General features: G+C 46.0%; 1 protein-coding gene and 1 non-coding gene across 2 annotated transcripts in view; both read right to left on the bottom strand.

The window, feature by feature from the left end:
* Positions 1 to 14,840, bottom strand: part of LOC126234226 (brain-specific angiogenesis inhibitor 1-associated protein 2-like) — a 639,899-nt gene that overhangs the window by 504,555 nt on the left and 120,504 nt on the right. The gene's annotated exons all lie outside the window — the stretch shown is intronic.
* On the bottom strand, positions 14,270 to 14,343 carry Trnas-cga (transfer RNA serine (anticodon CGA)). The gene has a single exon. It is a non-coding gene; the product is annotated as a tRNA-Ser (tRNA).

The following is a 14,840-nucleotide window of genomic DNA, read 5'->3' as shown; positions in this document are numbered from 1 at the left end:
ATTCTTTCCATCCAGAGAAAAGAAGAGCTAGAACACTTGATCGCTGAGTAGTATCATTATATACAGGGTTATTACAAATGATTGAAGCGATTTCACAGCTCTACAATAACTTTATTATTTGAGATATTTTCACAATGCTTTGCACACACATACAAAAACTCAAAACGTTTTTTTAGGCATTCACAAATGTTCGATATGTGCCCCTTTAGTGATTCGGCAGACATCAAGCCGATAATCAAGTTCCTCCCACATTCGGCGCAGCATGTCCCCATCAATGAGTTCGAAAGCATCGTCGATGCGAGCTCGCAGTTCTGGCACGTTTCTTGGTAGAGGAGGTTTAAACACTGAATCTTTCACATAACCCCACAGAAAGAAATCGCATGGGGTTAAGTCGGGAGAGCGTGGAGGCCGTGACATGAATTGCTGATCATGATCACCACCACGACCGATCCATCGGTTTTCCAATCTCCTGTTTAAGAAATGCCGAACATCATGATGGAAGTGCGGTGGAGCACCATCCTGTTGAAAGATGAAGTCGGCGCTGTCGGTCTCCAGTTGTGGCATGAGCCAATTTTCCAGCATGTCCAGATACACGTGTCCTGTAACGTTTTTTTCGCAGAAGAAAAAGGGGCCGTAAACTTTAAACCGTGAGATTGCACAAAACACGTTAACTTTTGGTGAATTGCGAATTTGCTGTACGAATGCGTGAGGATTCTCTACCGCCCAGATTCGCACATTGTGTCTGTTCACTTCACCATTAAGAAAAAATGTTGCCTCATCACTGAAAACAAGTTTCGCACTGAACGCATCCTCTTCCATGAGCTGTTGCAACCGCGCCGAAAATTCAAAGCGTTTGACTTTGTCATCGGGTGTCAGGGCTTGTAGCAATTGTAAACGGTAAGGCTTCTGCTTTAGCCTTTTCCGTAAGATTTTCTAAACCGTCGGCTGTGGTACGTTTAGCTCCCTGCTTGCATTATTCGTCGACTTCCGCGGGCTACGCGTGAAACTTGCCCGCAAGCGTTCAACCGTTTCTTCGCTCACTGCAGGCCGACCCGTTGATTTCCTCTTACAGAGGCATCCAGAAGCTTTAAACTGCGCATACCGTCGCCGAATGGAGTTAGCAGTTGGTGGATCTTTGTTGAACCTCGTCCTGAAGTGTCGTTGCACTGTTATGACTGACTGATGTGAGTGCGTTTCAAGCACGACATACACTTTCTCGGCTCCTGTCGCCATTTTGTCTCACTGCGCTCTCGAGCGCTCTGGCGGCAGAAACCTGAAGTGTGGCTTCAGCCGAACAAAACTTTATGAGTTTTTCTACGTATCTGTAGTGTGTCGCGACCATATGTCAATGAATGGAGCTACAGTGAATTTATGAAATCGCTTCAATCATTTGTAATAGCCCTGTACATGACGTAAGTAGATAATTCAAAAATTGCATTCAATGTTAGTATAGACCCTGTAGCTTGGTGGCTCAGATTATGGATCAAGAGGTTTAGCGTTCTTTCCTTCATCAGCCTACACAGTCAGTCCTATGATTTCTGTCTGCCACATATCATTTGTCACGCGTCCGACAGAGTTTATTAATGTGATATACTCCACGTACTTCTGTGGTTAGAATCCACAAAACTGTAGCTCCCCCCTCCTTCCACGCCGTCCGCCCATTCCACCTCACCCTGTAACTGGCTGAGTACATCTACATCTACATACATACACGGTGCGTGGCGGAGGGTACCTCGTACCACAACTAGCATCTTCTCTCCCTGTTCCACGCCCAAACAGAACGAGGGAAAAATGACTGCCTATATGCCTCTGTACGAGCCCTAATCTGTCTTATCTTATCTTTGTCGTCTTTCCGCGAGATGTAAGTTGGCGGCAGTAAAATTGTACTGCAGTCAGCCTCAAATGCTGGTTCTCTAAATATCCTTAGTAGCGATTCACGAAAAGAACGCCTCCTTTCCTCTAGAGGCTCCCACCAGAGTTCCAGAAGCATTTCCGTAACACTCGCGTGATGATCAAACCTACCAGTAACAAATCAAGTAGTCCGCCTCTGAATTGCTTCTATGTCCTCCCTCAATCCGACCTGATAGGGATCCCAAAAGCTCGAGCAGTACTCAATAATAGGTCGTATTAGTGTTTTATAAGCGGTCTCCTTTACAGATGAACCACATCTTCCCAAAATTCTACAAATGAACCGAAGACGACTATCCGCCTTCCCCACAACTGCCATTACATGCTTGTCCCACTTCATATCGCTCTCTAATGTTACGCCCAAGTATTTAATGGAGTATTCAGACATTACGGGATTCTTTTTCCTATTCACCTGAATTAATTTACATTTATCTATATTTAGAGTTATCTGCCATTCTTTACAGCAATCACAAAGCCTGTCCAAGTCTTCTTGTATCCTCCTACAGTCACTCAACGACGACATCTTCCCGTACACCACAGCATCATCAGCAAACAGCCTATCCAAAAGATCATTTATGTAGATAGAAAACAACAGCGGACCTACCACACTTCCATGGGGCACTACAGAATGATACCCTCACCTCCGATGAACACTCACCATCGAGGACCTCGTACCTCGAAGGTACGGGGAATGCACTGGCAAGACAATACCTAGTAAAGCACTGCCGTGTTCAAACGAACATTCTGGTTGATAACAACCTTTCCATTATAGCTATTAGGCAACATGGCGCCTAAATTATGAAATAAGTTACCTCCATACTACACGAGGAAGCAGAACAATGCATATCAAAGAAAAATAATGCTGCATAGAGATCTCACAGTTCCTCAGTGACGTGGGCTGCGCCCCATGTTAAAGCAATCCTGACAGCCTTGAACGCGATTTTCTATCGTCGCGGAGGTCAGATTGTCGTGGCAGCTGCCAAAAATTTACATCAGCTTCTAAAAATCGCTTGTCCCCGTGGTCAAAGTGAGTGTACCTATGCGGAGGACCGGGGTTCATTTCCCAGCACTGGTAGAATTTTTTCCCAGTGGCGTGAAAATTATCAGTTCGAGGGTCTCAGAAACTGCAACAACCCGTAGAATGGTGTATTCTACCCCATCCGAATGAAGTCATTGGCAGAGGACGAGAGGGTCAGACCAGTACGCGAAACGTCACAAAACGTGCTTCTACACCAGTAGTAGTCAAAACGTTTTTGCTCAGGAGCCAATACTGATGTCGTGGAGTGGCGCCTCGGACTGCATACGTACTGATCTTATTATTAATTGGTAATCTACGTAAATCAGTATATTACGAGCTCCCAATAGTCTATCAATAGTAAGGGTGCGGTAAGTTGACGACCGACCCCCAGATATGCTCGTTAAAAGATGGCACCATTTCTAACACTTTATGTTGACTGTTCTGTTTCAGATCGCAGCCTTAGTCAGCAGCCACACAGTTGCGACACTGTACCTGTCTAACGAAGTGTTGTTGTCTGGCCTGTGTGAGCGGATTATTATCTGATTAATAAAAGTAATTGTAATTATATCTAAATGGATTATGCAATACGAGACACGATCCGAACTGTTTCTTAAATGTTTGATAGTCATTTTTCTTCTACTCATTGTGTTTTATTACAACAGCCTTAACGTAATATGACATTATTAGCTACAAGTAAGTGCAGCATTCGAAGATGACTGTCTCTGTAATGCGCATTCGCAAATATATGTCACCTTCGCGTCAAAATTTAAACCTTAGCAGGTGAACGTCGGCCCTCGAGTTGCCAAACAGTAAAACACTCCCCCGCTCACATCCTTTTAACTCCACAATGGCTGCGCTACTTACCGCTCTGTCCCTGACGCGGGGCCAGTAAGATATACGGGCCCTGCAACGAACTGCTGAGGTCACACCAGTCGTCTTGCCCGCCACACTTCACGAACGCTCCGCTCCGTGCAGAGTCCACGTGAAATCAATATCTGATTGAAAAGGTATCCACTATAGGTCTTAATTTTGTCGTGTGCTGTCGAGAACCTACATGCATTTAAACGAGCAGTTAATAATTTTTAAACTCGACTCAAATACAAAATTGTTGAGGCTTTCGTGGCCACTTGTTCACAAACTGCCTATTGGCTTCTGTCTCGGGTTCTTCGGCCGACGTTCATCTAATGATTTTTTCATTGAGAAGCTGAAGAAACTGAAACTTGCGCCAAACAACATCCGGTCAGTTTTGATGTTGTTTCGTTATTTACGAAAGTGCCACTCAGCGACGCTCTGGAGCACATAGGTTCCATGTTCCCGCAAGACATCAAAAAACTCTTCCATGCATGTCTCACCACGAGCTATTTCACGTGGAATGGTGATTTCTACGAACAGCTGGAAGGCGTCGCCATGGGTAGTCCTCTAAGTCCAGTGGTGGCCAACGTCTTCTTGGAACAATTCGAAGCACAGGCACTGGACTCGGCGACTTGCAAACCTAAGGTGTGGTACAGGTACGTCGATGATACTTTCGTGGTGTGGAGCCATGGTGAAGAACAGCTCGGTGACTTCCTAAGGCACTTGAACAGCCTCCATGCCAACATAACATTTACCATGGAAATAGAAAAAGACAAGAAACTGCCATTTCTAGATGTGCTGGTCACAAGGGACGGCGAAAACCTGGGACACAGCGTGTATCGAAAACCGACACACACGGACCGATACCTGCACAAACTGTCAAACCACCACCCGAGCTAGAAAAGAGGCATGACTAGTACGCTCGTAACGAGAGCAGGACGAATATGTGAGCCGCAACACCTCAAACGAGAAATGCAACACCTGGAAACTGTCCTGAGGAGCAATGGGTACTCCACAAATTATATTAGAAGTGTAACAGAGCCAAACACTCGGCGAAGTAAGGAACCAGAGAAAGAAATGTCGGGTACGGCCTTTCTGCCATACATTCCCAGAGTGACGGACAGAATCGGCCGTATATTGCGCAAACATGGCGTAAAGACGATTTTCAAACCGACAAGGAAGATCAAAGAGTGTCTTAGATCGGCGAAGGAGAAAAGAGACCCACTTGCAATGTCGGGAATATACCGTATACCATGCACATGCGGAAAAGTTTACGTCGGGATGACTGGACGATCCATTAACACCAGGATCAAGGAGCATAAGCCACATTGCAGGTTGGGGCAGGTGGAGAAATCGGCTGTGGCAGAACACGCACTGAATGAGACCGACCACGTAATAAAATTCGCCGACACGGAAGTTCTGGCTGTAGAGAACCACTATCACACGCGCTTGTTCAGAGAAGCTGTAGAAATACAAAAACACGCGAACAGTTTGAACAAGAAAGAGGAAAGCCTTAAGGCAAACGGATCCTGGCTTCCCGTACTGCAGCGAACGACCGTCGCAGGTAGCAAGAGGAGAACCGCACCGGAAATGACCGCGGAGAAGCCCTCGGACGTTGGCGCGCCAGGTACATATAGTCTGCGGCCGCGAGCTCGCCTCCAGTTCACCACCGGCAATGGAGGGTGAAGCTTTGACAATGCCAGCCACTCGTGCTGGCGAAACGTCAGAAAAATCATTAGATGAACGTCGGCCGAAGAACCCGAGACAGAAGCCAATAGGCAGTTTGTCGTCTCAAATAGTTACTTGCTGCTCCTGGAGCCGCTCTGTAGCGTAATGAGGATGTCTTCCGCAGTGTCATTGAGAGAAGAAATAAATGCAAGGGATATCATGATAGGGTATGCGATAAGATTTTAAGGCGTAATTTCCACAGTGCTAGAAGCAATCACAAAAGGAAAAATCTGTAGGGGAGGACGTAGATCGGAATGTAATCAACAAATAATCTAGGGTGTCGGGAGTAGGAACTACACTGTTGCGAAGAGCTTGGAACAGCAGAGGAATTCGGCCGGCCGGTGTGTCCGAGCGGTTCTAGGTGCTTCAGTCAGGAACCGCGCGACCGCTACGGTCGCAGGTTCGAATCCTGCCTCGGGCATGGATGTGTGTGATGTCCTTAGGTTAGTTAGGTTTAAGTAGTTCTAACTTCTAGGGGACTGATGACCTCACAAGGGAACCTCCCCATCGCACCCCCCTCAGATTTAATTCTAAGTTGGCACAGTAGCTAGACCTTGAAAAACTGAACACAGATCAATCGAGAAAACAGGAAGACGTTGTGTGGAACTATGAAAAAATAAGCAAAATATACAAACTGAGTTGTCCATGCGGAATATAAGCAACATCAAGGGCAAGGTAGGTTCAGGAGCGTTGTGGTGATGTGGCTAGCGTGAGTAGGTACGGAACGAGAGGTCCTTGGTTCAAGTCTTCCCTCGAGTGGAAATTTTAATTTTTTGTTTTTAGTTTATGTCACAAACTCTTATGTTTTCATCACTTTTTTGGGAGTGATTATCACATCCACAAGAAAACCTAAATCGGGAAAGGTGGAAGAATCTTTTTACCCATTCGCCAAGTGTACAAGTTAGGTGGGTCGCCAACATATTCCTGTCATGTGACGCACATGCCGTCACCAGTGTCGTATAGAATATATCGACGTGTTTTTGCGGTAGCGTTCTCGCTTCCCACGCCCGGGTTCCCGGGTTCGATTCCCGGCGGGGTCAGGGATTTTCTCTGCCTCGTGATGACTGGGTGTTGTGTGATGTCCTTAGATTAGTTAGGTTTAAGTAGTTCTAAGTTCTAGGGGACTGATGACCATAGATGTTAAGTCCCATAGTTCTCAGAGCCAGCCAGACATGTTTTCCTGTGGAGGAATCGATTGACCTATGACCTTGCGATCAAATGTTTTCGGTTCCCATTGAAGAGGCACGTCCTTTCGTCGACTAATCGCACGGTTTTGCGGTGCGGTCGCAAAACAAAGACACTAAACTTATTACAGTGAACAGAGACGTCAATGAACGAACGGACAGATCATAACTTTACGAAAATAAAGAAAGTAAACTTATTACTCGAGGGACGACTTGAACCAAGGACCTCCCGTTCCGCAGCTGCTCACGCTAACCACGAGACCACGGCGCACATATGCTTACATTATCCTTGATGTTGCATATCTTCCGCATGGACTACTCAGTTTGTACGTTTTGTTTATTTTTTCATAGTTCCACACAACTTCTTCCTGTTTTCTCGATTGATCTGTGTTCAGTTTTTCAAGACCTATCCACTGTGTCATCTTATAACTAAATCTGAGGGCGGTGCGATGGGGAGGTTCCCTTGTCAGATGATAAGTCCCAAAGTGCTTAGAGCCATTTGAACCATTTTTTAGTTACCTGCTCCCCGTCAGAGACGGCTTCTGGTACTCGTAAGACCTGCAGTGTCACGTGCTGTGACGTACGCGCCGCAGTCCGTCTTTCTCGTGGGCCTCGCCCTGAGACAACCGACCAGCTTTAATTACCTCTCTACCGACTTCACCAACGTCAGCTAAAATTATGAACAGTTAAAATATTACTGACTGTCTTGAGCATTTTTGATTATTAGTGAATAGGAGAACTACACTCTTCAGAATGCCTTAAGGTTAGTGTGGTGTCACCGCCAGACACCACACTTGCTAGGTGGTAGCCTTTAAATCGGCCGCGGTCCGTTAGTATACGTCGGACCCGCGTGTCGCCACTATCAGTGATTGCAGACCGAGCGCCGCCACGCGGCAGGTCTAGAGAGACTTCCTAGCACTCGCCCCAATTGTACAACCGACTTTGCTAGCGATGGTTCACTGACAAAATACGCTCTCATTTGCCGAGACGATAGTTTAGCATAGCCTTCAGCTACGTCATTTGCTACGACCTAGCAAGGCGCCATTATCAGTTACTATTGATACTGATTCATGTACCGTAAAGACCGACGTTCATCATTAATGGATTAAAGTTAAGTATTCCACCAGCTACGTCGTTTTTTCTAAATTGTAATTTCCTTGTCCTGTTCCAGACCTCACGCCAGCCTGCGCGAGCTAAAACGCGTGCCTTTCGGCCTCCTCTAGTAACACAGTGTTGGCTCTCCAGCCAACCAAAACAGTTAGTTGACCATTCTGGATTCCGCTGTTAGTTGCTAGATGCATACTATCATAAAATCGTGAATACTTGATTTGAGCCTCAAGCGGCTTGCAGTTTGACGCGCACTGCGGTACACTACACTTTTACGAAGCTAAAACATTCTACTGACTCTGCTGTAGACACTAGCAGCCGAAGCAAATGGGCCGCCGGCGTGCTGAGAGGCGCTTTTAATTGATGCTTCCCTCGGCGCGCGGCCGTCGCTCTCGCGCACGGCCAGCCCAGTGAAGTTGCCGCTCGAGCGTGCTGAGTTGGCTCTCGGGCCGCGGGTGCCGCGTGAGCGTTTTCTTTTTCGAGCGCGTGGCGGCGCCACCGCTGCCGCCGCTCGTTAGCCTCTTAGCGGCGCCCGTAAGCCGCATCGCGCGGCTTCGGATGACGTCACTGCGAGCCGCGGTTTTTCAGGGGTTTCCTCGCCGACCCAGGGGCTTCGTCTTACTCGCTGAAGCGGGCGTAGCGGCCAATACGCGCCGAGCCGCTGCGGATAAGTGCCCCACCCATGAGTGACCTACTCCCGAGTAGCGTAGCACACTTTTCTAGTACAAGACACTCGCTTCGCCTATGTAATCGATAGTCCCGGAGCAGTCTGGCTGTTGCGTTTTTAACTTCGGACAACGAAGGAAGCATTTTCAGTGATGGGGCAACATCACAAAGTATTTTACTAAAATCCGATGCAAATAGCAACCTTTTACGCGAACTTTAACAATTTCAGGCACATCAAAGACTTTTTCTCTGACTCCTCTTATGTACAAATCACGTGTTAGAGGAGCTGGCTAAGAGGAGAGTATGAGAAAAGTAAATGCATACGAGAGTCGTCCAATAAATAATGCCCTACATTTTTCTTCTCTTTCTTTCCTACACATATTGATTCTTAAGGACACTGTCAGCCACAATTCTTTTACACGTTGCCGCGCGGGATTAACCGAGCGGTCAGGGGCGCTGCAGTCATGGACTGTGCGGCTGGTCCCGGCGGAGGTTCGAATCCTCCCTCGGGCGTGGGTGTGTGTGTTTGTGCTTAGGATAATTTAGCTTAAGTAGTGTGTAAGCTTCTAGACTGATGACCTTAGCAGTTAAGTCCCATAAGATTTCACACACATTTGAACATTTTTTTACGTGTTGCAAGGCGACTAGGTTTTAAATGGACTGTAATCCTGGTAGGCATCACAAAAATAATATGGTGCCCTCCAAAATAATGAATGAGGAAACTTATGACTCAGTTCTGCAAGGTTCGCAGGAGAGCTTCTGTAAAGTTTGGAAGGTAGGAGACGAGATACTGGCAGAAGTAAAGCTGTGAGGACCGGGCGTGAGTCGTGCTTCGGTAGCTCAGATGGTAGAGCACTTGCCCGCGAAAGGCAAAGGTCCCCAGTTCGAGTCTCGGTCGAGCACACAGTTTTAATCTACCAGGAAGTTTCATATCAGCGGACACTCCGCTGCAGAGTGAAAATCTCATTCTGGAAACATCCCTTAGGCTGTGGCTAAGCCATGTCTCCACAGTATCCTTTCTTTCAGGAGTGCTAGTTCTGCAAGGTTCGCAGGAGAGCTTCTGTAAAGTTTGGAAGGTAGGAGACGAGATACTGGCAGAAGTAAAGCTGTGAGCACCGGGCGTGAGTCGTGGTTCGGTAGCTCTGATGGTAGAGCACTTGCCCGCGAAAGGCAAAGGTCCCGAGTTCGATTCTCGGTCGGGCACACAGTTTTAATCCGCCAGGAAGTTTCATATCAGCGCACACTCCGCTGCAGAGTGAAAATCTCTTTCTGGAAACTTATGACTACTAAATAAACCACGAAGCAATATACCTTTGATTTATTCCAAAGAAATTATCCACAAAATTAATGAAAAACAGTGACAGCATTAATGTAGTAAGACCATGGCGTATCTGACACAGAGGTCAAGGGGAATGATGCCAATAATCGTGCAAGTGAATTAATTACAGTCGCGAAGTGCCTATTGATTGTCGTGGTGTTAACTGAAGACACACACTACTGCAGAAGGGGGTACGTCGTAAGTTGAAAGCACTCTGTTCATTGATACGAAAGACAAATCTTCGAAGTGAAATGTTAATAAGTGGCTTTAGTTTCCATACATCTCGGACCGCAGTTACAACTCTCTCACACCATAGTGTTGTAGGTGGAGGCTAAAGTGGCTGCTAATTCAGTCATTGGCAGAACTAACAACCCTTGACAACAGAAAAGTGCAAATCAGCCCAAAATTTCTCTAAGTTCCTCGATACATCATCTCTCGGGGCGACAGAGCATTCGTGTTTCCTGAAGGCCCCTTAGATGAAGTAAAAGTTCAAGACTAAGTCACCTCTGCTCGAATATTTACTGCAAGGAAACCCTACTTTGCCGCATTTTGTGTTTCTTACTAAATTCAGACTGGTTAGCCTGTGACCGATAAAAATATTCCTTAGAATGTGCTAGTCACCTCTCTCTCCTCCTCTCTCCTCTCCTGTGTTTGGTTAACCAATAATGTTCTTCGTACCATCTTGCGCAAGACACAGCGGAACTTCTCTGTATAACCTGTAGTCTGTATGAGAAAAAGTACCACCACAACTGTATCTTAAGAATGTCTTTATTGCCTCACACGACTTGTTTCGGTAGCACATTACCACAATAAATGAAGTCTAATATTCTTTTGGTAGTTGCGTGGCACATCTCTAAAAAGGGCCATCACAGAAGTTGTGGAGGAAAACATAGGTACAAAGAAGGTAGCTGCGAAGAAACCATGGGTAACAGAAGAAATACTTCAGTTGATTGATGAAAGGAGGAAGTACAAACATGTTCCGGGAAAATCAAGAATACAGAAATACAAGTCGCTGAGGAATGAAATAAATAGGAAGTGCAGGGAAGCTAAGACGAAATGGCTGCAGGAAAAATGTGAAGACATCGAAAAAGATATGATTGTCGGAAGGACAGACTCAGCATATAGGAAAGTCAAAACAACCTTTGGTGACATTAAAAGCAACGGTGGTAACATTAAGAGTGCAACGGTAATTCCACTGTTAAATGCAGAGGAGAGAGCAGATAGGTGGAAAGAAAACATTGAAACCCTCTTTCAGGGTGAAGATTTGTCTGATGTGATAGAAGAAGAAACAGGAGTCGATTTTGAAGAGATAGGGGATCCAGTATTAGAATCGGAATTTAAAAGAGCTTTGGAGGACTTACGATCAAATAAGGCAGAAGGGATTGATAACATTCCATCAGACTTTCTAAAATGATTGGGGGAAGTGGCAACAAAGCGACTATTCACGTTGGTGTGTAGAATATATGAGTCTGGCGGCATACCATCTGACTTTCGGAAAAGCATCATCCACACAATTCCGAAGACGGCAAGAGATGACAAGTGCGAGAATTATCGCACAATCAGCTTACCAGCTCATGCATCGAAGCTGCTTACAAAAATAATATACAGAAAAAGGGAAAAGAAAATTGAGAATGCGCTAGGTGACGATCAGTTTGGCTTTAGGAAAAGTAAAGGGACGAGAGAGGCAATTCGGACGTTACGGCTAATAATGGAAGCAAGGCTAAAGAAAAATCAAGACACTTTCATAGGATTTGTCGACCTGGAAAAAGCGTTCGACAATATAAAATGGTGCAAGCTCTTCGAGATTCTGAAAAAAGTAGGGGTAAGCTATAGGGAGAGACGGGTCATATACAATATGTACAACAACCAAGAGGGAATAATAAGAGTGGACGATCAAGAACGAAGTGCTCGTATTAAGAAGGGTGTAAGACAAGGCTGTAGCCTTTCGCCCCTACTCTTCAATCTGTACATCGAGGAAGCAATGATGGAAATAAAAGAAAGGTTCAGAAGTGGAATCAAAATACAAGGTGAAAGGTTATCAATGATACGATTCGCTGATGGCATTGCTATCCTGAGTGAAAGTGAAGAAGAATTAAATGATCTGCTGAACGGAATGAACAGTCTAATGAGTACACAGTATGGTTTGTGAGTAAATCGGAGAAAGACGAAGGTAACGAGAAGTAGTAGAAATGAGAACAGCGAGAAACTTAAGATCAGGATTGATGGTCACGAAGTCAATGAAGTTAAGGAATTCTGCTACCTAGGGAGTAAAATAACCAATGACGGACGGAGCAAGGAGGACATCAAAAGCAGACTCGCTATGGCAAAAAAGGCATTTCTGGCCAAGAGAAGTCTACTAATATCAAATACCGGTCTTAATTTGAGGAAGAAACTTCTGAGGATGTACGTCTGGAGTACAGCATTGTATGGTAGTGAAACAAGGACTGTGGGAAAACCGGAACAGAAGAGAATCGAAGCATTTGAGATGTGGTGCTATAGACGAATGTTGAAAATTAGATGGACTGATAAGGTAAGGAATGAGGAGGTTCTATGCAGAATCGGAGAGGAAAGGAATATGTGGAAAACACTGATAAGGAGAAGGGGCAGGATGATAGGACATCTGCTAAGACATGAGGGAATGACTTCCATGGTACTAGAGGGAGCTGTAGAGGGCAAAAACTGTAGAGGAAGACAGAGATTGGAATACGTCAAGCAAATAATTGTGGACGTAGGTTGCAAGTGCTACTCTGAGATGAGGAGGTTAGCACAGGAAAGGAATTCGTGGCGGGCCGCATCAAACCAGTCAGTAGACTGATGATAATATATATATATATATATATATATATATATATATATATATATATATATATATAATTGTGTGGGCTGGCGATGGCGGTAATGTGCCACCGAAACTAGTCGTGTGAGCCAATAAAGACATGCTCAAGACACAGCTGTGCTAGTACTTTTTCTCATACATTATCAGCTCAAGTCCGTCGTCCATGCAATCGGACGGACATCCAAAAATTAAACCTGTAATTTATTCGATCCAATCCCTGCGAGACTTCGTCACATAAACATTTGTCTTTTGTGGAGTCAACACGTTCAGCGGTATCTCACCGTATACAAAGGCCCTAAACTGTGGTTCCATAACCCAACTCTGATCTCTGCTTTGGTGCACAAGACTGCTTCCTGTTGAAACGTTCCTCTTTTCGGGCTGTAAAACGTTGGCGGCGGGAGCTCGCGCCACAGTGAGTCCTACCTGTGTATCCACGAAGCCTTAGGCGCCCCCTCTCAAAGAATTGTCCGACAGTGGACTGCTGGTCCTCCCCTCTTCCTCAGCTGGCCTTTTGCGAAACGGTTCTAAGGGTGGCGGCCGACTCTACCTGCCCCTGGCTTTTTGTGCTGTTCAGAATGTTTACAACATATTTCCACGAGGCATGCAAACACAGATCAAGAATAAAAAAGAGTAACGTTACATTAGTCGGTTAGCTGCAATCACTAGTATTGCTGCTTATCATATTCCTCGTCTTTAGTTAAATATTCTGATCAACTGGGTCTTTCATTATGAACTTTCATACGTTACGTGACTGTTTCCGGAAAACATTGTATAACAATTTACTTCCCTTCCCTTTTCTTTCACATACAAACCGCCACGTCTGATGTCCTTACGCCACCGTTGTATAGGAGCACGTATTGCCATCTGGTCCTCTGCCTACTTCGCTCAGTGGTAACGTGCTTGCTTTCCATACAGCGGACCCGCGTTCGATGCCCGGCCGCGTTCGAGATTTTCTCCGTTGGTGGACTGGGTGTTGTGTTGTCCTCCTCATCATTTTATCCTCATCATCGGCGCGCAAGTCACTAAATGAGGCGTCAACTGAAATAAGACTTGCACTCTGCGGCCGAACTTCCCGGATGGGGCCTCCCGGGCAAGAAAAATGGTTCAAATGGCTCTGAGCACTATGGGACTCAACTTCTGAGGTCATAAGTCCCCTAGAACTTAGAACTACTTAAACCTAACTAACCTAAGGACATCACACACATCCATGCCCGAGGCAGGATTCGAACCTGCGACCGTAGCGGTAGCGGGGTTCCAGACTGTTGCGTCTAGAACCGCTCGACCACCACGGCCGGCTCCCGGGCAAGAATGCCACACGTTCATTTCTTTTTTTCCCGGTTGGTCACTGCTCTTGCCCTGTCCTCATACTCACGATTTCACGGCCTGAATTACGCTGTCATAATCTCAAAGTGTGTCCCACCCATGTAGAGAATCCTTTAAAGGGCCAAACAGAAGCAAATCCGAGGGTGCGAGGTCAGGGCTGTAGGGTTGATGACATAGTGATCTCCAATACAATTTGGCAATGCATTCCCAGGTGTGTTTGTCGGTTTGCATCGTAATGGTGGAGCAAGATTTCTCTTTTTGATTTTTGTCGGGCCGAACACATCGGAAATGGTTCTCGAGTTGAAACTTCCTGGCAGATTAAAACTGTGTGCGCCGACCGAGACTCGAACTCGGGACCTTTGCCTTTCGCGGGCAAGTGCTCTACCAACTGAGCTACCGAAGCACGACTCACGCCCGGCCCTCACAGCTTTACTTCTGCCAGTACCTCAGTACACCCAGGCTGTGGCTAAGCCATGTCTCCGCAATATCCTTTCTTTCAGGAGTGCTAGTTCTGCATGGTTCGCAGGAGAGCTTCTGTAAAGTTTGGAAGGTAGGAGACGAGGTACTGGCAGAAGTAAAGCTGTGAGGGCCGGGCGTGAGTCGTGCTTCGGTAGCTCAGATGGTAGAGCACTTGCCCGCGAAAGGCAATGGTCCCGAGTTCGAGTCTCGGTCGGCGCACACAGTTTTAATCTGCCAGGAAGTTTCATATCAGCGCACACTCCGCTGCAGAGTGAAAATCTCATTCTGGGTTCTCGAGTTGTTTCAGAGTCTTCCCATATGCCTCTGAATTAATGATTGACCCTATTGGTAACTATGCACGAGAATGACTCCATTACTATCGCAAAAGACTGTCATCATGATTCCGACAGCAGAGAGATCTGCCTTAATTTTATTCTCATT

Source organism: Schistocerca nitens, chromosome 2 (genome assembly GCF_023898315.1).
Source record: "Schistocerca nitens isolate TAMUIC-IGC-003100 chromosome 2, iqSchNite1.1, whole genome shotgun sequence".
Taxonomy (NCBI): Eukaryota; Metazoa; Arthropoda; class Insecta; order Orthoptera; family Acrididae; genus Schistocerca; species Schistocerca nitens.
Note: the sequence above shows the minus strand (reverse complement) of the source record. Positions and strands in the feature narration are given on the sequence as shown.